The 22,527-nt window shown below is 55.5% G+C and overlaps 1 long non-coding RNA gene across 6 annotated transcripts; it reads left to right on the top strand.

The window, feature by feature from the left end:
* The first annotated feature begins 246 nt into the window (after positions 1–246).
* LOC117201056 (uncharacterized) lies at positions 247–20,150 on the top strand. Of its 6 annotated transcripts, none has more exons than XR_007477936.1 (5): positions 1,593–1,732; positions 9,250–9,327; positions 16,860–17,840; positions 18,255–18,981; positions 19,128–20,150. It is a non-coding gene; the product is annotated as an uncharacterized LOC117201056 (long non-coding RNA). The 6 variants fall into 6 exon arrangements; XR_007477937.1 differs by having other exon boundaries at positions 16,860–18,469; positions 18,865–18,981; XR_007477939.1 differs by lacking the exon at positions 1,593–1,732 and adding an exon at positions 247–436 and having other exon boundaries at positions 16,860–18,981.
* Positions 20,151–22,527: the final 2,377 nt, after the last annotated feature.

Genomic DNA, 22,527 nt, shown 5'->3' with positions numbered 1-22,527 from the left:
TACATTCCCACTAACAGTGGAGGAGGGTCCCAGAGGAGGGTGGGGACCGGCACCCAGGCCCAGCCCACTACAGAGCCTGCATCCGACACGTCCAGGACCCTCTGTCCCAGTAGGTCTTGCGCCCTGGGCTTCTGAGCTGCAGGAGAAGGACCAAGCCACAGCAGGGCTTGGGACGCAATCCCCCCTCCCCCTCACGGGTCTGGCTTCCTTTCTGAGCAGAGTGCTGCCTTCCCCAGCCCTCGCCCCAGCTCCTGGAGGGCAGAGCTGGGCACACAGTGGGTGCCAGGCGGATGCCGCTGTGCTCAGGGAGCAGCGAGCCAGACCCTCTGTGGGTTCTTGTCTCTGGCTGTGCTGAGGAAGCCTGGAGCCTCCCAGGCCCATGACACAGGCTGGGGATGGAGATGCTGAGTGTTTCACTGGTCTTCTTACCAAGCCGGTGAGAGATGAGTGTGTTCGTGTGTGTGCGCGCGCTCTCGCGTCTATGCGCGCGCGTGTGTGGGGAAGGGGCTTGTGCCTTTGAGCTCTGGGACAGAACGAGAAGGAAAGAAGCCATCAGAACCTAGCAGAGGGGGAGAGACAGAGACCAGACGACCAGAGAGAAGCAGCCAAACCGAGGAGGGGGCGAACCTCTCCTTCCAGACCCCAGGGAGGTGGGAAGGAGGCGGGGAGGGGTGCGAGAGGGGAGCAGGAATTCTTCATTAAAAAACCCCGGAGCCGGGCCCGCGGCGGCCGAGAAGCCGGGCTGCCGGCAGCTTCCCGCTCGCAGGAGCACAGAGACCCGCGCCGGCTCCAGCCGCCCGCGGCCGACCTCACGCGTCCTCAAAGCCAGCCTGTCCCACTTCCCCCGCCGGTTGCTACAGCAACTGAGCTCTGAGTAATCAGCTGCACGGTGACCTTTCTTCCCCCGGAGAGAGGGAGGGAGGGAGAGCTCGGGAGGGAGGAAGGGGGGGGGGAGGAGAGAGGATAGAGGGAGGGAGGAAGGGGGAGGGAGGAAGGGGGAGGCGGAGGGGAGGAGGGGGAGAGGATGGAGAGGGGAGAACTGAGGGAGAAAGATGAAGAGGAGGAGGGGCAGAGGATGGATGAGAGCGGGGGAGAGATGGAGGCGGAGGGGAGGGAGAGGAGGGACTGAGCGGCTGGTCAAAGCTGTAAGAACACTGCAGCTGGGGTCTGGGGGCTTTGCGGGGAGGAGCTGGCAGTCAGAAGGCGGGGAGGGGAGGGGGCAGCTGGCAGCCCTGTGGTGGGGGGAGGGAGAAGCTGCAGAACTGGGGCGGGGGAGGACCGTGGAGGGGGCTGACCCGAACTGATTCTTTCCCAGAAGGAATCCCCTTCACCGCCCCCAGCCGCACTGCTGCCCCTTCCAAGTTGCCGGGCTTTAGGAGACAAGAACAAGTCCCCGTGTGCTCTCTGGCTCAAAAGATACTCTTTCCGAGCAGCCTTGACTCCCCCATTCCCCAGATGGGAAAAGTGAGGCCAGGAGGCTTGTTTACAGTTTCAGAGCCTTTCACCTCTGTGTCACCCCTCCCTCCCTCCCCCTTGCTGCTTCCGACTGCGAGGCAAAGCTGAAGCCAGGGCCAGGTCCGGGGTGAGTTCTGGTCTACCCCCAGCTCTCCCACTGCCCTGCTTTCTGGCCTGGGTTTTCCCGGTTGTAAAGCAAAGATGCCTGGGGCGGGATGCAGGCTGCCCAGGGAGGCAACCCTCGTTAGGGAGGGTCCATCAACGCTCTCAGACCCAGGTATTGATTTGAAATTCTCTAAACACAGCAGAAGCAAGGCGGGGGCGGATGTGAGCGATCCAGGCAGCTGGAGGAGCTCAGGGAAGGGGGTGGGTGCAGATGGGGGCCAGGGTCACTGAGGGACCCCTGGGGGGTAGGAGCACTGCTGCGGGAGGGCTTGGAGACCCCCTGGTACCTGGTATCCTGCCCGCCCACCCACGGGTTCCTCCCCAGCTCAGCAGCCCTGGGCCAGCACCAGGCCCATCACCCCCCTGGCCCTGGGGACCTGCCTGCCTCCTGTTTACAGGCAAGGAAGTCCCCGAGTCAGAGTCACAGCCAGCCCATGGAGTGGGGGAAGGATGACAGATGGTGGCATGCCATTTTAACCAGAGTCTGCAGCAGTTGGGGAAGGGGAGGGGGGACCCTAGGGCTGGTGGGGGCTGGGATCTTGCAGTGCTGCCACCCCCAGGGGCCCTGGGTCCCCATTCCTGTCCCCTGGCACCAGGTCTGAGGGGGCACTGACCCAACAACCAGGTCACTTGGGCTGCCCAAACTCCCATGGACTCTGTGGGTGCCCCTTGGGTCTGCGGGTGTTGGGGGAGGGTCCCCTGGGGGGCAGTCTCTCAAGGCTCCATGTCAAGGAGAGCCCCGTGACACCCCCCGCGCCCCCGCCCGCTCACAGCAAGGACTCCACCCTGGCCAGGAAGTGTCAGGCATTGGCCGGGAGTAGCAGTAGCAGGCGGGATGGGGGCCCCAGAGCCCAAAGTTCAGCCCAAGGCTTCAGCTAGAATACTTAGGGCAGGTTGGGTGCTCGGGAGGGGGCTGCATTCCTATCCTTGCTCCGCACTTAAGTCGATCTAGAACCTCTCTGGACCCCAGCATTTGCCTCTCCAGCAGTGAAGGGTGCTGGTCCCACCCCCTTGCTGGGAGGCAAATGAGAAAGCACAGCGGTAACTCCGAAACCCCCCTTTTACAGGTGAGGAAAACAAGACTCAGAGAGGGGAGGTCGCTTGCCCAGGGTCACCCAGCTGGCAAGGGGAAGTGCCAGGCTGTGGGCTGTCGAGAACGAGGTACATGTGAGGCCACAAAGCCGCCACACAGAGTTGTCCTCCGAGCTGGCTACTGTGGCTGTGAGCCTGCCTGTACCAGGGGGTACTTGACTCCCGGGAGCTTCCCCGTTCCACAAGCCCGCGTGCAGCCAGACCTTCGCCCCCGGGAGGCTCATTCTACAGCAAGCCCTTCGGGCCAGCATTCGGTTCTGGTGAAGATAGTAGCAAGGGCAGCTCTGCCTCTCCGAGCCCAGCCCTGGGCCCCATGCTGGGCTGAACACCCACGTGTGTTGCGTCGTGGGGCCTCTTAGGCACCCTCCTTGGGTGGCTGCTGCTAGCCCTGTTTTCAGGTGGGGAAAGTGAGGCTCAGAGAGGGGTGTTGACCTGCCTCAGGTCCCACCGCACTGAGTGCCAGAGCTGCCGCTTCCTGATCTCAGAGATGGCCTCTTAACCCCAGCACATAACAGCCAAGCTCGACCAGACTCAGGGCTGTGGGTGTTGCCCATGCTGGACTGTGGGTGTTGCCCTGCTGGACTGGGCTGTGAACAGAATTCCCTTGACCTCTATTAAAAAGCGTTGATGGAAACTGCACAGAAGTGCCCTGGGCATGGGAAAGGGGAAGCTCAGCACAGGATGGGCACATGGGCAGGGTGACATTGGTCAGGAGGGCTGGAGAGGTCATGGTGCCAGGGAGTACTCACAGCCAGGGGTCTTTTCTGATCCCTGGGTAGTGGGTGGGGGCGGGGACTATTGCCCTTTTAGGCAGGTAAGGAAGCTGACGTCCAAGAAGGTCAGATGACCAGCACAAGGCCCGTAGGGCATAAGGGTGAGAATCGGGGCAGTGGCAAGATTCCCTAACCCTCAACCAGTTTGCTCTTCACTCTACACCAACGCTACCTCTATCCACCCACTCACCCATCCACCTATCCCGCTCCCCATCCATCTTCCTGTCCATCCTATGCTTCCTGTCCTATCATCTGCAGATCCCTCCACCCAGCCACCATCTGCCCATCCATCCACTCACCCACCTACTCACTCATTCATCCATCTTCCCATCTATCCACCCGTCTATCCATGTACTTACACGCTTACCCACCCACCCATCCATGAACCCATTCACTTGTCCATCTTCCCATCTACATCTCCATCCACCATCCATCCATCCACTCACCCATCTACTCATCCATCCACCCATCTCCCATCTATCCATCCATCCGCCGATCCACTCACCTACCCACCCCTGCATAAACCCATTTACGCATCCATCTTCCCCTCTTCACCCATCCACCCACCCACTCATCTATCTACCATCCATCCATCCATTTATCTACCCAACTATTCATCCATCAACTCATCCAGTCATCTAGCCATCACCCAGCCAACCACCACCCACCCATGTATCCATCCATCCACCTACCACTCACCCACCATTCATTCGTCTATTCATTCTGTTTTTATTCTATAACCAGTCTGAGTCCGGTTCCTTCACCTTTTAGTTTTTAAACATATGCTTATGTGAGCTGGGTGCGGATCCTGCCCTCTCTGTGGAAGTGTACCAATTCCCCATCCCCCAGTTCAGCACACCAGTTCCAGCTGGTCCCCATCAAGACCGCAACTCCAGTGTAAGAGGTTCAGGCTGCTCTCCCCTGCTTGCCTCCCCTTGGGTGGGATCTGGCCTCTAGGCGCTTCTTATCCTTTTCTGAGTCACTTCACCTCCCCATCTGGGCATTTCAGTCTCAAGTGAGAGGCCTCAAAAATGTGGAAATAGACCAAGTCACCAATATGGAGGCCACTTCCATAGCCTTACCACTCTGCAAAGGGCATTGATCATCAGGGCACTGGGGAGCGTGCCATGGGCACCAGTGGCGGCCATGGGATGGGCCATGACCCACCAGTCCACGGACCAAGGATCAGAAGAATGGTCTGGACCAGGCACCTTCCTCCAACCCGCTGTGTGACAAACGGCAACTGAAAACTGAGAATAATCATCCTTGTTCCAAGGATCCGAGAGAAACGTGGCATTTTGGGAAAAGGCAACAGCCTTTCACCAACACCATGGGGAGTTTTTTGAAGGTGTTAGCAGGGCTCAGCCTTTGAGGTGTACATTCTCTTATTACTAAAACCTTCCAGAAACGTTCCTTGATTCTGCTCACACCAACTAACTAGGCATTCATTCATTCATTCATTCATTCATTCATTCTGCATCGGCTGTGTACTAGGACCTGTTTAAGACTCTAGAAATCAATACAAATATTTTCTGCCCCCAAGAAATGTGCCGACCCTTGGCTTGGAACAGAAACCACAGTCACACTGCATGGGTGTCAGGCGCCAGCTCTGTCCTGGGGGACCTGAGGAGGAGTGTCAACTGTGCCTGGACTGGGCGGGTGAGGAGGGGTCCCAGAGCAGGGGCGTGCTCAGGGTCTGGAAGGACAAGGGTGATTGGAGAAGGGCCTTCGTGGCAGAAGGAATAGCACCTGCAAAGCCATAGGGGCAGCGGAGGGGCAGAAAGGGGAAAGAGAGGAAGGGGACCGACTCCCTTGAGTCCCTACTATGTGCTGGCACTGTACCCAGTGTTCCCATCTCATTAGCTCGTGGATCCTCCCAACAGCTACGTGGCTGGCATTCTATCCTCTTGCACATTTCGTTGATGATAAAGCCGAGGCTCTGAGGGACCTCCCTGGTGGCACAGTGTTTAAGAATCTGCCTGCCAATGCAGGGGACACAGGTTCGAGCCCTGGTCCGGGAAGATCCCACGTGCCGCGGAGCAACTAAGCCTGTGTGCCACAACTACTGAGCCTGCACTCTAGAGCCCGCCAGCCACAACTCCTGAGCCTGAGCTCTAGAGCCCGCGAGCCACAACTACTGAAGCCCGCGCGCCTAGAGCCCATGCTCCACAACAAGAGAGGCCATTGCAATGAGAAAGCCCCGCACCACAAGGAAGAGTAGCCCCCGCTCGCCGCAACTAGAGAAAGCCGGTGCGCAGCAACGAGAAGACCCAACGCAGCCATAAATAAATAAGTAAATAAATTTATTAAAAAGAAAAGCCAAGGCTCAGAGAGGGCCAGCAACTTTCCCAAAGTCACACAGCTCCCACATGCTGGATCTGTCGGTCTGACTCCAAAGGCTGGAGCCTTTGCTCGTCTCCCCTCACCCTGAGCATCTCACCCTCAAGGCGAAGGTGAGGGAGAAAGCACCCTATTCAGCATTCGCTCTTTGGGGCAGCTTAGGATGCTCGTGCGGTCATTTGATTAACAAATATTTATCCCCTCCCCCTCAGGGTCAGTCCTCACGCTGGCCTTGGGGGTAGAGCAGTGACAACACCGGCCCCCTCTCCCTCCTGGGGCTCCCTGGTAGGGGGAGGCGATGGGGATCGAGCTCAACTCCTGGCAAAGCCCTGCTTCATCCAGACTTAAAAATAAACCCAAGTACTGTCCAGGTCCAAAGACTGGGGGGCCACAGGCTCCCAGAACTGCGGCTGGGAGGCAGCAGGCAGAGCTGTCAGCCCGGAGCCCGCTCCTCTCATCAGCATGGGGCCCCAGCCTCCCTGCTTAAAGATCGCCTCGGGCGCTCTCTTAAAGATGCTAACGTTGCAGCTGACATTTGGAAGATCCTGGCAGGCGATCAAACCCGAGCTGAAAATCGGAGCTGCCGGGCGGGGGCGGGCACCAGGCAGCAGGGACCGGGGCTGGTTGGGGCCGAGGGCAACGGGGCTCAGGCAGCCGCTGCTGGCTAAGGCTGTGCTTGCAGACCGGCCCAGCACAGGTGGGTATTCGGCTCTGTGCTGCAAGGCCCCAGCAGAGGAGGAGGAGGGTGGAGAAGGCGAGGAAGGAAGCGGGAGGAAAATGGCTACGGAGAGACGGAAATCTCTTAGTTCATCCCCAGACGCAGGGCATTGTCAGTAATCAGACCAGCTGGGAAAAAATCCACAAGATGAAGAGTTATACAAAAGAGGGAAGGGCTGCCCTGGTGGCGCAGTGGTTGAGAGTCCGCCTGCCGATGCAGGGGACGCGGGTTCGTGCCCCGGTCCGGGCCCGTGGGCCATGGCCACTGAGCCTGCGCGCGCGGAGCCTGTGCTCCGCAACGGGAGAGGCCGCAACAGTGAGAGGCTCACGTACCGCAAAAAAAAAAAAAAAAGGGAAAATGGAAGAAGGTTCCTGGTGCCAGTTACATCTCTGACTGCAGTGCCAAGAGCTGGGTCCCTCCAATGTGGGACCAGAATGGTCTGAGGAAGCCGAGGGGTCAGAGGAAGGAGTAAGGAGAACAAGATTCCGACTCCACTGCTGCCTTGGACACGCTGGGCCTTCCACAAATTTCCGCATGCCTGAGCCAGCCTCGTCTCCTTTCCCTTCCTTTACATCCAGTCTCCTTTCCACGTGCCCGCCACTCTCCATCCACCTCCATCCGCTAACCCTCCTACCTATTCACCTATCCCACCTACCCTACCTCCCACCTAACCAGTTCACCCTCTGCTCTTCATCTACCCAACCATCCATCTACCTAGTTCACCAATCGTCCCCTTCACCCATCTATCCATTAGTTCATCTATGCAGCCATCCATCCCCCATCCATTCACCCATCTCCATTCATTCGTCTCCCCCATTCATTCCTTCATTCATTCATCCACTCATCCAAATGTCCATTCATTCCCCATGCATCCACCCAAAGAATGTTTCTTCAGCACAGGAGAGGCACAATCAGCCCAGATTTAGGCGACAGGAAAGGCTTCCAGGACAAAGACCCTCTAAGCTGAGACATAAAGAATGGGTAGAAGCAATCCAGGTAAAATGTGGAACGGAGAGTGTTTCCCAGCCAGATGGGAGACGAGAGACAAAGGCCCCTTAGGGAAACACCGGGTCGCGTTCTGGTTTTAGCTTAAGAGAGAGTAGTTTACCAGAGAGCCAGGGAGAGGCCAGCTCTGAGGCTGGAGTGGGCAGCAGGGGGAGGGCATCAAGCGGGGACACCTTGCCTGGCATAGAGCCAGGCACACGGGCTCGTGGGAAGGGGTGTGAAGGATGTGGAAGGCCAAGTCGCGGTCCTGCAGCTGCTCATCACTGACCCCTCCAAATAGGCCCGTCCAGTTCCTGCAGCCCTCCCCCACCTCTCCATCGCCCGAAGTCCCAATGTCTCAGGGTTAGATCCCTACAGCCCCACCCTTACAGGCTTGCTCTTTCTTTCTTTCTTTCTTTCTTTCTTTTATTTATTTTTGGCTGCGTTGGGTCTTCGTTGCGGTGGGTGGGCTTCTCATTGTTGTGGCTTCTCTTGCTGCAGAGCATGGGCCCTAGGCATGCGGGCCTCAGCAGCTGTGTCATGTGGGCTCAGTAGTTGTGGCTCGCTGACTCAGTAGCTGTGGCCTGCTGGCTCCAGAGCACAGGCTCAGTAATTGTGGCTCACGGGCCCAGCCGCTCCGCAGCATGTGGGATCCTCCTGGACCAGGGACCGAACCTGTGTCCCCCGCACCGGCAGGCGGACCCCCAACCACTGCACCACCAGGGAAGCCCAGGCTTTTTCTTGATATGTGTGAATTCTGGCTTCTCTGGGTCAGAGCTATGCCTTATCCTTCTTGGTGTCCTGTCCCGTGGTACTTGGTCAAAACTCAAAAAAATATTCAAGAAATAAAAATATGTATCCTGCTCCCAAATCCTCCCCTTCTTCCTCTGCGGAACCCCTTCCATACACCCAGTCACTCTGCCCAAAGGCCTGGGCGCCATCCTCTTCCCGTTCCTCTCTCCCCAGTGCCACCGCCGTGTGAGTCAGTCACCCAGACCTGTCATACCTCCCTCCTCTGACATACACTGAATCTTCTCTCCACCTGCTCAGCCACCAGCCTGGATCAGAGTGGCAGCCTCCTTGCTGCTCTCCCTTCCTCCAGGCTTGCTCTCCATGAGGCCACGTGCACAGTGCAATGAGAGAGATCTTTCCACATTAGACACTTGACCATTCGATTCTCCCACTTAAACCTTTCATGGCTTCTATCTGTCCTCTGGGTAAAGTCCTAAATCGCTCTCATTACCTATAAGACCCTTCCCAGGTTGGCCAGCGCTGCCTTCTCTGGGTTCCAGGTTCATCCCTCTAAGATTAGAAATCCATCAAGTTCATTGCTAGTCATATTGGGTCTCCAAAACCATGGTCCTGGCTCCAGCCACTGGACTGTCTTGACCCAGAGCCTAGAAACATCCTGAGTCTTCACCTCCCTGCTCATCCCCACACTTGACTCCACTTAGACCCCCCCCCCATTCTGTCCCCAAAAGCCAGGGAGCCATCCCATGTTCTCAATCCCACGACCAACACCTGGTTGGCCCTCAGGCGAAAGAAGATATTGCTAAAAGCTACAAGAATATTCGAGTTTACCCCCAGACCCTCCCTCTCCAGGTCTGACCATTTCCATGTGTTATTTGTGCCTTGGCTTCTTCTCTGCCTACAAAACTTTTTTTTTTTTTTTCACTGATTTTATGGCTACAGAAAATTTCCTTCCTGTCTTCACATTCACAGGAAAGAGAAAGCCCTGGCCCTGACTCAGAATTGGATTCTAGCTGGAGGCGTCCTCTCCGTGGCTGGCTCCAGGGAAAGGTCTGTTCGTTCCTTGACCTTGAGCAGGAGCTGAGGCAGCCAGAAAGGGGAGAGACAGGAGCTGGGAGGGGAAGGGGGAGAGAAGCTGGGACTGTGGCCCCAGGAGCCTGCACTCTGCCCCAGGGGCCCAGCCAGGTGATGGGAAATTAGAAGAAAGGAAGGAGACAGGCCATGCCGCAGGCACAGCCAGCCACAGAGGCCCTGAGGAAGGGGAAGCAGGCGGCCTCTTCTGCCTGGTCTTCTGAGGTCCCCAGGCTGTCCCCATCCCTCGTCCCCTTGGAAACTGAACAGACCAGAGAACCGGAAGGAGAAGTAAACCACGCAGATAGATGGACTTTGCCATCCACATGGGGGCCAACGGTGGCTGTTACGGACCCAGCACTAGGTGGGGGGCATCAGTCCAGGCAACCTGGCCTTGCCCACGGTGAGCCTACAGACTAAGGACAGTGGTACCTACGGGCGCAAGAGATAAAGAAATAAAGAAAAGTGCCCTTCTCAGAAAGGGTCTCCTTCCTTCCGGTGCATGACTGAAATTTAAGCCAAACACGCATTGAGCACCTCCCGTTTGCCTAGATCCTTACTCTCAGTGATCTGACCATCTTTTCTCCAATTGAACTGGGGGCACACTTAAAGTAGGGACTGTTTATTTCCTCCCAAATAACTTCATGTTTACTACAAAAGTAAGACATACTTGTTATAGACATTGTAGGAAATACAGATAAGCTCAATACAGACAATAAGACCACTTTTAATCCTATAATTTAATGATGGTCACTTTTGACATGTGGAGGGCTTGCTTCCCCTCCTGGTCCTCCATATCCAGCATTTTCTCTTGGAGTCTTGCGCCCAATGGACTTGTAAGAAGGACTTTATGTCTGACCATTTACCTGTTCGTTCATTACTCATTCATTCCCAAAGTGCTCATTGAACCCTCAGTAGGTCACAACTTGGTGGTGGTTTAAATTCTTTGGGGCTGGAGAGAGATGTGCAGAGACCTAAGCTCATGTCGGTGTAACCCAAATAAAAGCCAAGGTTCCACAAAGCTCAGTCTCAGCGCTGACTGGTCACAACTTGGTGGTGGTTTAAATTCTTTGGGGCTGGAGAGAGATGTGCAGAGACCTAAGCTCATGTCGGTGTAACCCAAATAAAAGCCAAGGTTCCACAAAGCTCAGTCTCAGCGCTGACTGGTCACAACTTGGTGGTGGTTTAAATTCTTTGGGGCTGGAGAGAGATGTGCAGAGACCTAAGCTCATGTCGGTGTAACCCAAATAAAAGCCAAGGTTCCACAAAGCTCAGTCTCAGCGCTGACTGGTCACAACTTGGTGGTGGTTTAAATTCTTTGGGGCTGGAGAGAGATGTGCAGAGACCTAAGCTCATGTCGGTGTAACCCAAATAAAAGCCAAGGTTCCACAAAGCTCAGTCTCAGCGCTGACTGACTTAATAGTCCAGCCGTGGAAAGTAATTTCAATGAGTTTTCTGAACTCACTTGTTCCCCAGAGAACTTCAAAGGGGTCTAATTCACAACCCACGGCAATAGCCCTCAGCAGCCCTTTTGTTCTCGCCCCAGGTCTCTCCAGAATTTTGCACAAACTCCTTAACACTTCGGACACCAGCCTATAGGTTTTCAGTCACTCTGTGTTCTTTCTCTGCTTTCTCAGATACTTATTACGATCTATACTCAATGGCCAAACCCTTCTCCATCCCTCCTGCTGACAGAGTGAGTGGTCAAGAGCTCGGATTCAGATCCAGATCCTGGCCCCGTCGCTGACCAGCTGGATAACCATTGGCAAGCCACTCGATGCTGCGCAGCCCAAAGTGTGGTCCACAAGCTGGTGCTGGCCCACACACTGTTTGTTGACATGATGAGAGAAGCATAGAAAGCGATAATTTAGAAACATCCATAGCAGTTCGGCACTGCCTACGTCCAATTGCGACTGTCTAGATTACAAAAGCGTCCCTTCCCACAGATTGGAAATTTTTTTTCTGAAAGTTCCTTCACCACAGATCGTTTGAGAAGCACAGACTTAACCTCCTCTGTGCCTCAGTTTCCTCATAAGTAAAATGGGAATAATGATGCCCCCTAAGCTCATCAGGTCCCTGGGAAAAGTAAATGAAGTTAATCTATGGAAGGTTCTCGGGACCGTGGCTGGGCACTGCGAGCTCTCATTGAATGTCAAAGTCGCTATTATTTTTGCGCATTTTTCATATTCTGCATTAAAAGCACCCACTTTTCCTCTGAGGGCAGGGGAGGAAAGTGGATTCCGGTTAATGCATCCTACCTTAACTCTAGTTTCTAGACTTCTAGTCAACTCTTGAGATTGCAACACCCCTGTGACTGCGTCCAGAACCTCCCAGGTTGCCAAAGGAAACACCAAGTAGTTTATTTATCCACTTACTAAATATCCTAAATATCTGTAGACCACTTACAGCCTGTGAGGCAGGAGACCCCAGTGGCTAAGAACTCGGGAGCAAAACAGCCATGGGTTCAAATCCTGGCTCTGCTACTACTTCCTAGCTGAGTGACCTTGGGCAAGTCACATAACCTCTCTGAGCCACAGGGTTCCCATGTGAGGGCCCAGAGGGGTCCAAGGTCAGGACTCAGCCTCGACAGGCAATGCCCCCACACTTGTGGAGAGCATGACTCAGGGGTTCACTGCATCTGAGCCCAACTGTGAAGACTAGGGTGACTTCCTAGGTTGGGTTGCCGCCCTCAGAGAGTTCCGCAGATGAGGAAGAATAGGTGGTGTTTTGAGGTGCCAGACTCACCAGGCATTACTTCTAGAAAAATGGATGCATTTAAGGACTTTGAATATCTGAGAATGGAGGGATGTAGAAATATAAAGGGCCCAAGATGAGTAGACTTCTCACCAATTGGACTTGTATCGTATGGAACATGGAGCTTGTGTAATGGCCCTTTCTAGAGCATGTGGGAGATTAAAGATGGCTGCAGGCTCTCTGTCAAGACCTAGCTGGTGTTTTTTTCCCTCTCCCCTTGAATCCGGGCTGGCCCCAGGATTGGCTTTGAAGCCTCTGCATTCACCCTTCCTGGAATGCTCCTTCTTGGAAGCCAGCCGCCATGTAAAAACCCACCATGCTGTGGGGAAGCCCTGGAGAGGGAGGGGGAGAGAGAAAGAGAGAGAGAGAGAGAGAGGGAGGGAGGGAGGGAGGGAGGGAGAGAAAAGAGAGGGGCCAGTGGGGGAGCACTGAGGTTCCGAACCTACAAAGTAAGACTCCTTGGACCTTCCAGCCCAGCTGCCGGCTAAATGCAACTGCGTCAATGCAACCCCACGCCCCATGCTTCTCTTCATACGGAGCTCTGTATATGGGGTAACGTTTTCTGGTCTCACACACAGTTATAGACGAATTGTGTCTCCCCAAAATTTGCGTGTTGAAGTCCCAGCCATCAGTATCTCAGAATGTAACCATGTTTGGATATATCTTATAAGAGGTAATTACTTTTGGGGTTTTGTTTGTTTGTTTTTTGGCCGTGCCACATGGCTTTCAGGAGCTTAGCTCCCTGACCAAGGATTGAACCTGGGCCCCAGCAGTGAAAGTGCAGAGTCCTAACCACTGGGCATCCAGGGAATTCCCAAGAGGTAATTAAGTTAAAATGAGGCCTTTAAGGTGGGCCCTAACCCACCAGTGTCCTTGTAAGAAGAGGGACACACAGAAGGACACCAGACACGTGTGTGTGCACACAGAGAAAAGACCATGCGAGGACACAATGAGAAGAAGGCCGTCTACAAGCCCAGGAGAGAGGCCTCAGAAGAAACCAGCCCTGCTGACACCTTACTCTTGGACTTCCAGCCTCCAGAACTGGGAGAAAGTAAATCTCTGCTGTTTAAGCCTCCTAGTCTGGTATTTGTTACGGCAGCCCTAGCAATTCATCCACACGCCTGATACTCAGGGGTGGAAGAGGGACAGGGTAACCTGCAGACATGCTCCTTTAGAAGGGGGAAGGCTGGGAGGGGAGCCGCAGGCACTGTGCGTGGCGATCCTGAGTCCCGCTGGGTGGACACCGTGGGGGTCACCTCGCCCAGGTGAAGAAAACACTCTTCAATCTGTGCTCCCTCAGAACTGCTCCCAGCCCCCCGTTCCCTGTGGCCCCTGGGTCACCCTCTGGGAGGACTTCCTTTCCCATCACCTCCTTGGCCACATCGATGGGGCTCATCAGCTTTCCTCCCTTTGGGGTCCAGATGCTGTTTGAAGTCGTGAACGGTCACAGCCTCTTTTAGTCCAGACTGGCAGCTCTTTTGACAGTGTGACCATCTTCAGAACTTAGTTACCCTTTCTCTATTTCTTGCCATTCAGCTTCTTACGCTGAAGATGCATCCAATTTTTCTAGACTTGCCTCTCTAGACTTTATCACAGGTATCTTGAGCTCACCAGAGGGTTTTTTGTGGGTTTTTTTGGCGGTACGCAGGCCTCTCACTGTTGCGGCCTCTCCCGTTGTGGAGCACAGGCTCCGGACGCGCAGACTCAGCGGCCATGGCTCACAGGCCCAGCCGCTCCGCAGCATGTGGGATCTTCCCGGACCGGGGCACGAACCCATGTCCCCTGCATTGGCAGGCGGACTCTCAGTCACCGCGCCACCAGGGAAGCCCCTCACCAGAGGTTTTAACCAAGGGAGTGCTGGTCATATGCCTATGCAATCTTTACCCTGACACTGGGTCTTAACTAGACTCTATCACCTGAGGCATTTCTTTTTTTAAAAAAATAAATTTATTTATATTTATTTATTTTTGGCTGCATTGGGTCTTTGTTGCTGCGCACGGGCTCTCTCTATTTGCGGTGAGTGAGGGCTACTCTTCCTTGCGGTGTGCGGGCTTCTCATTGCGGTGGCTTCTCTTGTTGCGGAGCACGGGCTCTAGGCACGCGGACTGCAGTAGCTGTGGCACGTGGGCTCTAGAGCGCAGGCTCAGTAGTTGTGACGCACGGGCTTAGTTGCTCCGCGGCATGTGGGATCTTCCCAGACCAGGGTTCCAACCTGTGTCCCCTGCGTTAGCAGGCGGATTCTTAACCACTGCACCACCAGGGAAGTCCAGCAGGCAGATTCTTAACCGCTGCGCCACCGGGGAAGCCCCGGCATTTCTTAGTTTTATTATTTCTTCATAAGTCTAGAATATTCTTTATTGATTATTTGTGGATTACCCATTTTTCAGGCCTCTACGTAAAGATTCAAATTTACAATTGGACTTCTCAAACGATACATTTCTGGGGACACAGACAGTTAAAATTTAAACTCATTATCTGCTCCAAGGTCACATCGTGTATTCCAAACACCCACGTATTAGAACTTTTACTAAAATGTCATTTCCGAATTTGCGGAATCTGCTAACTGCCGGAGGGGCAGGACCTGGGTCTGTTGCGCCCACTTGTCATGCAAAGAGCAGGCTTTTCCCACAATGAGACTGGGTTTTCTCTCTAGGTTTTCTGGAAGACAAACTGCTGGGGTGGGGGTGGGGAATGTCACCTTTTTCCACTGGGGATGAGGTGTTTACACCCAAGCTCAGCATCCTACAGGGGCCCCCTTCCCCTGATGCCATCTCTGCATCCTCCCGTGGGCTCCAGGCCTCTGGGCACTGGGCCCGTGGAGCTCCTGCTTCCTTTCTCTTTCACTGGCTAGAGATGAGAAATCGTTGCATTTTTCAACCCTGCAAACCCACAATTTCTGAATATTCCCTTTCCCTGTCTTTCCTGCTTGTAAGCAGGCTAATTCCTTTCAGAGGGCATCTCTGATGTGCGTGTGAAAGGCAGTGTATGAGTTTCTAGGGCTGCTGTAACAAAGCACAACAGAACTTTATTTTCTCACAATTCTGGAGGCTGGTTCTCACAATCAAGGTGTCAGTGGGCTCGTTCCTTCTGAAGACCCGGAAGGAAGGGTCTGTTCCAGGCCTCTCTCCTTGGTGTGTAGAGGGCCACATTCTCCCTGTCTTCGCATCGCCTTTCCTCTGTACACATTTGTATGCAAATCTCCTCTTCTTAGAAGGACACCAGTCATGTTGGATTAGGCCCACCCTGAAGACTTCATTTTATCTTAATCACCTCTTGAAGGACCCTGTCTCCAAATACAGTCACATTCTGAGGTACTGGGGGTTAGGGCTTCAACATATGAATTGCGGGGACTTGATTCAGCCCATGACATGTAGCGAAAAGACGTTCTAGACATTTCTGTTTCCCAAGCTCTTCAGCTAAAGCCACAAGTGCAGTAGAGTATCAGCTTTGCAAGTTACTGTGGACAAGAATCTTCCCAAATGTTTCCCACTGTATAACATGGGTCACCATCTCTCCTACCCCCAATAACTGATTCCTTGTCACCTGTCATCTGTTACCTACTCTTAGAGCCAGTGCTACAAATTTTTGATGCTGCCCATTTCTGTATTGGTCAGATTTTGCTAGGTTATGCTACATAACAAACATTCCCTAAATATAAGTACATTACCATAGCCAAGGTTTATCTTCATTCAGGTTTAATGCTGCCCACAGTTTGCTTGCCCCTCCGCTGCACCACTCTGCTTCACATGCTATCTTTATTTTGGGGTCCAGGCTGAAGATGCAGCCCCTATCTAGGACGTGTAAACCTGAGAGAAAAGAGCCAGAGAGCTGGCATAACCACAGGATAGATTTTCAGGCTTCTGCCAGGCACTGGCATGTGGTCACTTCTCACAGTTCATTGGTCAGAGCAATTCACGTGGCCAAGCCTGCTGCCAGTGGGTGTGGAAGTATGCTCTGCCCATGGGGAGGCACGGTGAGTCACTGACCCCGAGGCAGGGAGGTGTCACCTTCTTAGGGTCCAGAATCACTGGGCACAATGGCCCCATCCACCACAAGAGTTAACACTGGTTCACATTTACCAGATGTGGGGCTTTGGGCCGGCAGCCTCACACCCTCAGCTCATTGACTCATCGTCATAGCCCCATTTTACAGATAAGAAAACTGAGGCCTTGAGAGAGGAAGAGACTTGTTCACTGTCTAGTATGATAAACAAGATCTACGAACACGCCTTGAAAAAGCCCTAAGGGTCTACACGCATATGGGGTCTTACTCCCGTCACTTCTCTTCTTGGCAGCCGGGGTGAGAAAACACTTGGTGAGGAGGGGCTGGCTCAAGATATGGCCCATGGGGCACGCTCAGGAGTGTTGGCCGTGGCAATATTCTCAGGGTGTCAGAAGAGCCCATTCCTTGGGGAGCTCACACCCCACCTTTTAGCTCAGCTCCACTTGGCTCACCCTGCCCAGCAAATCTAGGAATTCTGCCAGAGCTACTGAGGAGGGCAGGGGGCTTACAATAAACACAACTCTTGGGGGAAAGGGAGAGGAAGAGTCTCGCTCCATCCCAGGAGCCCGTGTGCTATGTGAGTCTGTGCAGATCGCCTGCTTGGACACACCTCTTCCTGCTCTCAATGTCTCTGGGAACGTTGAGCATTTTCTGGTTCATCCGTTTTGTTTTTTCGCTTGTTTGTTTGTCTGTTGGGAGCAAATGAGGAGCTTAAACAATCTTAGGACCTTATTGTTCTTATCCTTCTTTTCCAGATGGGGAAACTGAGGCCCGAGAGGTAGAAGCAACTTCCCACAGCCAGTGGTGATGCTGACCTAAACCCCACCGAGCATGAGGCCCACGTGGACCCGTGTTCAAAGAGACTGTGGGGTGGGGCCGGATGGGAAGTAGTTAGGGAAGGGGGGGCCTCTTCGGCTTCCCAGGGTTGTCCTTGGGTCTTCCCAGGCCACCAGGTCAATAGGCTTGTCCTTCAGTAACAAGGAAGATGTAGGTGTGACAGTGATTCCTGGGGAGAGGGACAGAGTCCAGGGGCCCGAGATAATGGAGAGAGTGCCTGGCAGGGGGCAGAGGGCATAAAAGATGGTGTGAGGACACCCTGACATACATAGGACACACATGCATACCGCACACCGCATTCACATATGCTGCACACACCACACATACTGCATTCACACCTCTTCACACACATACCATATGTAACACACCCCACACACTCCATACTTAACACACATACCACACACACATCAAACATAACACCCTCACACGCACACCGTACATCACATGCCACACGCCGCCCACAGCACACACGCCACGGCAGACTTTTGCTTCGTTTTGACACCCAACTCAGAGGCGGTCTTTTTGTACTGCAGATTTTTGAAAACGTCACGATTAGGAATAATAACAAAAATAGTAATGACAATAGCGGGCGTTCATTGAGAACTTGTTGCGGGTCAGAAGGCTTCGCATGGACCCCTTCACGGAGTTCCCACCACCCCTGTGAAGCAGGTGCTGTCGGTGCCCCCGTGGGGAAGTTGGGTACCACGACTGGGAAACTGAGGCTCGAGGATTTGGAGCTTGGAATGGATGGAGCTGTCACTGAACACGGGTCAGCCCGTCTCCAGAAGCCACACTGAATGTTCCCTTCGATGCACAAACAACAAAATCAAGAACAAAGGCCCACCTCGCTGCACACAGAGCCGCTCCTGGTTGACTTAGGCTCTCTCCGTGGATGCAAGGTTTGGGGTCCCCCTCTGGTGGCCGGGGGCAGTTTGGAGGGGAGAGGGAGGCAGGGACGGGGGGCCACAGAAGGTGCTAAAGGCGGAGGAGAGGGAGATGGCTACTGCCCCCCCCCCCCCGCCCCGAGGGACACAGACCACTCCACCTCCTCAGGGCAGGGAGGTGGGGAGGGGCCCGGCCGGAACAGCCCAGACTGGGTGCTCTCCGCACAGCTTCCACACCCCGGGGGCCCCCAGGTGGCCGGGTGAGGGGTTTCCTTCCCCTGCGGGGTTGAGGGCTGGGACCCCAGGACCCTGCTTTCCCTGAGGCTATCTTCCCCACCCAGCCCTGGTCCTAGCAGGGCGCCAACCAGCCTGTCCCTGGGGAAGGGGGGGGCTCCCCCAGACACTCTTGTCCTCCCCATGCACCCTCAGTACAGCGGCCCCTCCGATGCCAACAACGCTGCCTGCTGCGGAAGGCCAGCCCGTTCTCTGCAGCCCTGAGAGGGCAAGAGTGGACACAACCTCTGTGCCCATCCACCGGGGACTGGATCACCGCGCACAGGGGCATGCGCACAAGGGAACACTATTCAGTCACGAGGAAGAGCGAGGTCGCCACACGTATAGACCTGGAAAGGAGACTGTAATGTGTAAAGGAAAATAAATTGCCAAACAGGATGTAGAGCACTGCCCGACTGTTATCAAAAGAAGTATTTAGATGGGCTTCTATTGACAGAAGAAACGTAAGACAGAAGTCTTAATCTCTGGACGCTGGTTATCTAGGGAGTTGAATTGGGAGGTGTTGGGAGGGAGACGATTTTACTATTTTCTTTATACCTTCTGTGGTGTAACAATGACGATGGCTCATTTTGCTAATTAAAAAAATCAGCAAATGGTGGGAGGGGCGGGGAGTGGGGCATCCTGGGTGTCTGCAAAAGATACCAGAACTTACTTCCCAGCCTCAGTTCAGGCAAAGTGGGGGGTCCGTCCACAGGGCCGGGGTTCTTTTCTCCCCTCCAGATGGCTTTCTCTCCATCTGCCTCAGCAGGGGGACTACTGGGCACCTTTCAGCATCACTCCCTTAAGTTGGGACCAAGAGGCATTCTGAGACGAACCGCAGGGTCTTGGCCTAGAGACGTCTGGAATCTTCAGAGTGAGACAGGTGGGCACATACTCATAAAGCTAAAAGTCATCATCACGATGGCGGTGGGAGGGCACCTCCCAGTGCTCTGTGTCCTGCCCAGGGCTTCACATGCATTAACTCATCGAAATACGACCGTAATTCTGTGGGTTTTCTCATTTCACCAGTGAGGAAACTGAGTCTCAGAAGGGAGCCCTGGGCAGCAGACCCAGGGGGTTCTGTGCCCCAGCCTCTTCAAGGACAGAATCATCCAACCACCAAGTCATTCCCCAAGAGACACCAGGCAAGAACAGTGAGTGCAGTGGACACGGGAAGGATGCCGGTGACAGAGCCACCTCTGCAATGCAGTGCACGCATTGACATGGTCCTCATGGGGGGTACCATGGGCTCCAGCTGAAGGTCAGAGAGAAGGCCATGGCCGAGGTCACTGTGCTGGAAAGCATCACGGCTGGCTTTGGAGCCCTGGTTGGTCCATCTGATGGCAAAGACCTCCTTGCCCAGACCCCAGCTCAGCGTCCAGCGCCGATCAGAGCCCCGTGCTCGGTGCTGCATAGCGCTTGGCATCCAGCATATGCTTAACACCCAGTTAGCCTCCCTCCTTGCCCTGGTCCTGCCAGGGTGTGACCTTGGCCGTGTCATTCTCCGCTTCCAGGCCTCGGTTCCCTATCTGTGCAGGGAGGGTGCTGCCCCGGGGGGTGTCCTAGCTCCCCTGGCAGCCTCAACATCCTACACTTCCACTGCAGAAGCCAGGAAGAGTTGGTGGGGTGCCCCGGGGCTGGGGCAAATTTGGGGGCCAGGGCTCCTTTCTGGAGGGACCCAGGAGAGCCCCGCCGACAGCCCCCAGCACCCCCCAAAACAGCAGCCCCGGCCAAGCCTGGCTCCCCACCTCCATCCCTTGTCCCCTTCCACCAGGCTTGGTCCTCCCCCACACCCATCACACCGACACCCTTGCCTCTGACCAGGGCTGCCCCACACATTGGCGGGTGCCCGAAGCGCCTTGAAAAATCGCTCTCTGGCATCCCTTCCCCAACACACAGCCCCAACTGGCAGCGAGGTGAGCAGAGAGTGAGGGGGAGAGAGGAGAGAGCAGAGAGGGAGGGAAATGCAAATGTTTTTTATCCTCCTTTTCTTTTAAACACTGAAACCCGCCTCGACAGCCTCTGAAAATAAACGGCACCGACTTGCTGGGATTTCAAATTCCGTGATTAAGGGCTGAAGCAAATACTTCTTCCCTCCCTCCCTCCTGCCTCCCCCGCCCTCCCTCCGTGGGCTGATAGAGCGGCTCGCGGGGCCGGGGACAGCTTTTTGCGAGCCTGCCAGGAGCTCTGATACGCAGCCTCCCGCCGCCGGCAGCGCTTCGGCTCCTGGGTGTTTATCAGGAGCGCTCACGCCGGCAGCCGCGGAAGCAGCTTTAAATCCCCTCCCGAGCCCGGCGGGCCCCCTCCTCGAGGCCGCACGCCGCTCACACAGGCACACACGCGAGCACACACACACACACACGTGCACGTGTGCACACATGCACAGTGTACGCATACACGAGCACCCATGCACAAGCATGTGCACAAAGGCACACACATGCACGTGCGCACATGCACCATACACACGTGCACGCGTGCACACATGCACGGTATACACGCGCACCCGTGCACACACGCGCGTGTGCACACGTGCGCACAGCAAAATACACGCATGCACACACCTAGCCTGGGTGGGTCTCTGCCTGTTCTCTAACCAAAGCCTAGGCAGCCTGCAAAGTTGGGGGGATGAGAGGAAGAGGGGAAGGAGGAGGCTTGTGGACAGTGGGGGGAGGGGCCAGGAGGAGAGAGGCCTCCTCCGGGTCCACGGTTTGCAGGGGCTGCCTTGGGGTGGCCTCGTGAGGGGGACAGCTTCGACGCAGCCACAAGCCAAGTGGCCCTTCTGATTAACTGCTTACTGCCCGCCCCCCGCCCAGCGGCTCTCAACTGCCTGTCGCCCCCCCGGCCGCTCAGGTTCTGCCTCACTGCTGCCAGCCCCCCCAGCCCCCCAGGTTTGGATTCTGGAAGAGGAGAGGCTTGCACAAGACAGGCCTTGTGGGGCGCAGGGCAGGGCGGCCCCACCACCCCCTGGGACCTCAACAGTGAGGAGGCTGCTGGGCCAGCCCCCCTTCTGTGGGTCTGAGAGCTGAGGCTCCGGGTCAGGGAGTCACCCACATGGAAAGCGGGACAGTCTGGGTGGACAATCTGGCGGGTCTGGGGAGGGGTGGGGACGGGGTAAAAGAGAAAAACAGAGAACCCTCCCCTGATTCTGCGAGGGCCACCCCTGCTCAGAGACAACGCCCGGAGGGACTCTCCCGGCTCACTCTGCCGTCGGGACACTGTGGACGGATGGGTGAAGGCAGGTGTCCCCAGGGGCCAGCAACAGGGGGCTGCACTCCCTAGGGGGTCATTCATGGGGTGCTAACAACTGGCTGGGAAGCAAGGCCTCCCTGGGGGAGCCCTCACCCTGCTCCCTCCACACACCCTGGAGCTGGTGCCTCCACGGAGAAGCCCCAAGCAGGAGATGGGGGTGGGGAGAAGCTGCTCCGGCTCCCAGGGCTCAGTTCTGCACTTGGTATGCATAGCTCATGGAATCCTCACTGTACACATACCCATTTTACAGATGGAAACAAGCTGAGGCTCAGGAAGGGGAAGTGACTTGCATGTGGGGTCTTAATTCCCCGACCAGGGATCGAACCCACGGCCCCTGCCGTGGGAGCGCAGAGTCTTAACCAATGGACCACCAGGGAATTCCCTCCATTTGTTCCAGCTGGGAGAAATAATGCAGGAGGGGTGGGCAGCTGCCCTTGCGAGGGGCCAGCAGCAGTTGGGGGGGTGCTGGATGCCCAGGGGCCACTGTTCCAGATGCCTGCACTTTGGGCCCCAAGGCCTGGCACAGGGAGAACGTTCCTAGCTGCTTTGTGCCTCCCATGGCCCCCTCGCCACTCCCTGGAGGCGTCCCCTGTGGAGTGGGAACAGTTGTTACAGCTCCCCAGGAAGGTGGAGTCCCCAGCACACCGTGTTCCAGAGGCCAGTGAGGGCGTGTTCCGGGCTCGGGCCAGTGGACCATGTGGGCACACCTGCTCCAAGGCCCAGTGACCTGGCAGGTCCCTGCTGGGGACAGCCACACTCAGCTGGAGGTCCAGCTCAGCAAACCTTGAGATGTCCAGGGATAACAGGAACTCATGGGAGAGTCCAGGCCCCCCTAGGGCCCTGCAAATGGTCTGGGAGACCCTGACAACCCACCTGTCGAGAGAGAGGGAGGAGCCAGGAAAGAGCGGTGGCAGAAGCAGTGGGCTGGGAAATGGCTCAACCAGGGAGATGAAAGGCGAACAGTGTGCTCCACTCACAGCGTTCGAAACCCTGCAGCTCCCACAGCTCGGCCCTAATGAGAAGCAGGAAGAGGTGCAGCAGACAGGGAAGGGAGACCCTCCAAGGGGATGGCAGGGCAGAGAGTTTAGCCCCGTAGATCTCTGCTCCCTGCCACCCTGGGGACCATCCTGCCCCACACAGACCCCCGAAGAGCGTTTCCAAGCAACAGAGAGCAACCAGA

Source organism: Orcinus orca, chromosome 6, assembly GCF_937001465.1.
Source record: "Orcinus orca chromosome 6, mOrcOrc1.1, whole genome shotgun sequence".
NCBI lineage: Eukaryota > Metazoa > Chordata > Mammalia > Artiodactyla > Delphinidae > Orcinus > Orcinus orca.
This window is presented reverse-complemented; position numbering and strand designations above follow the sequence as displayed.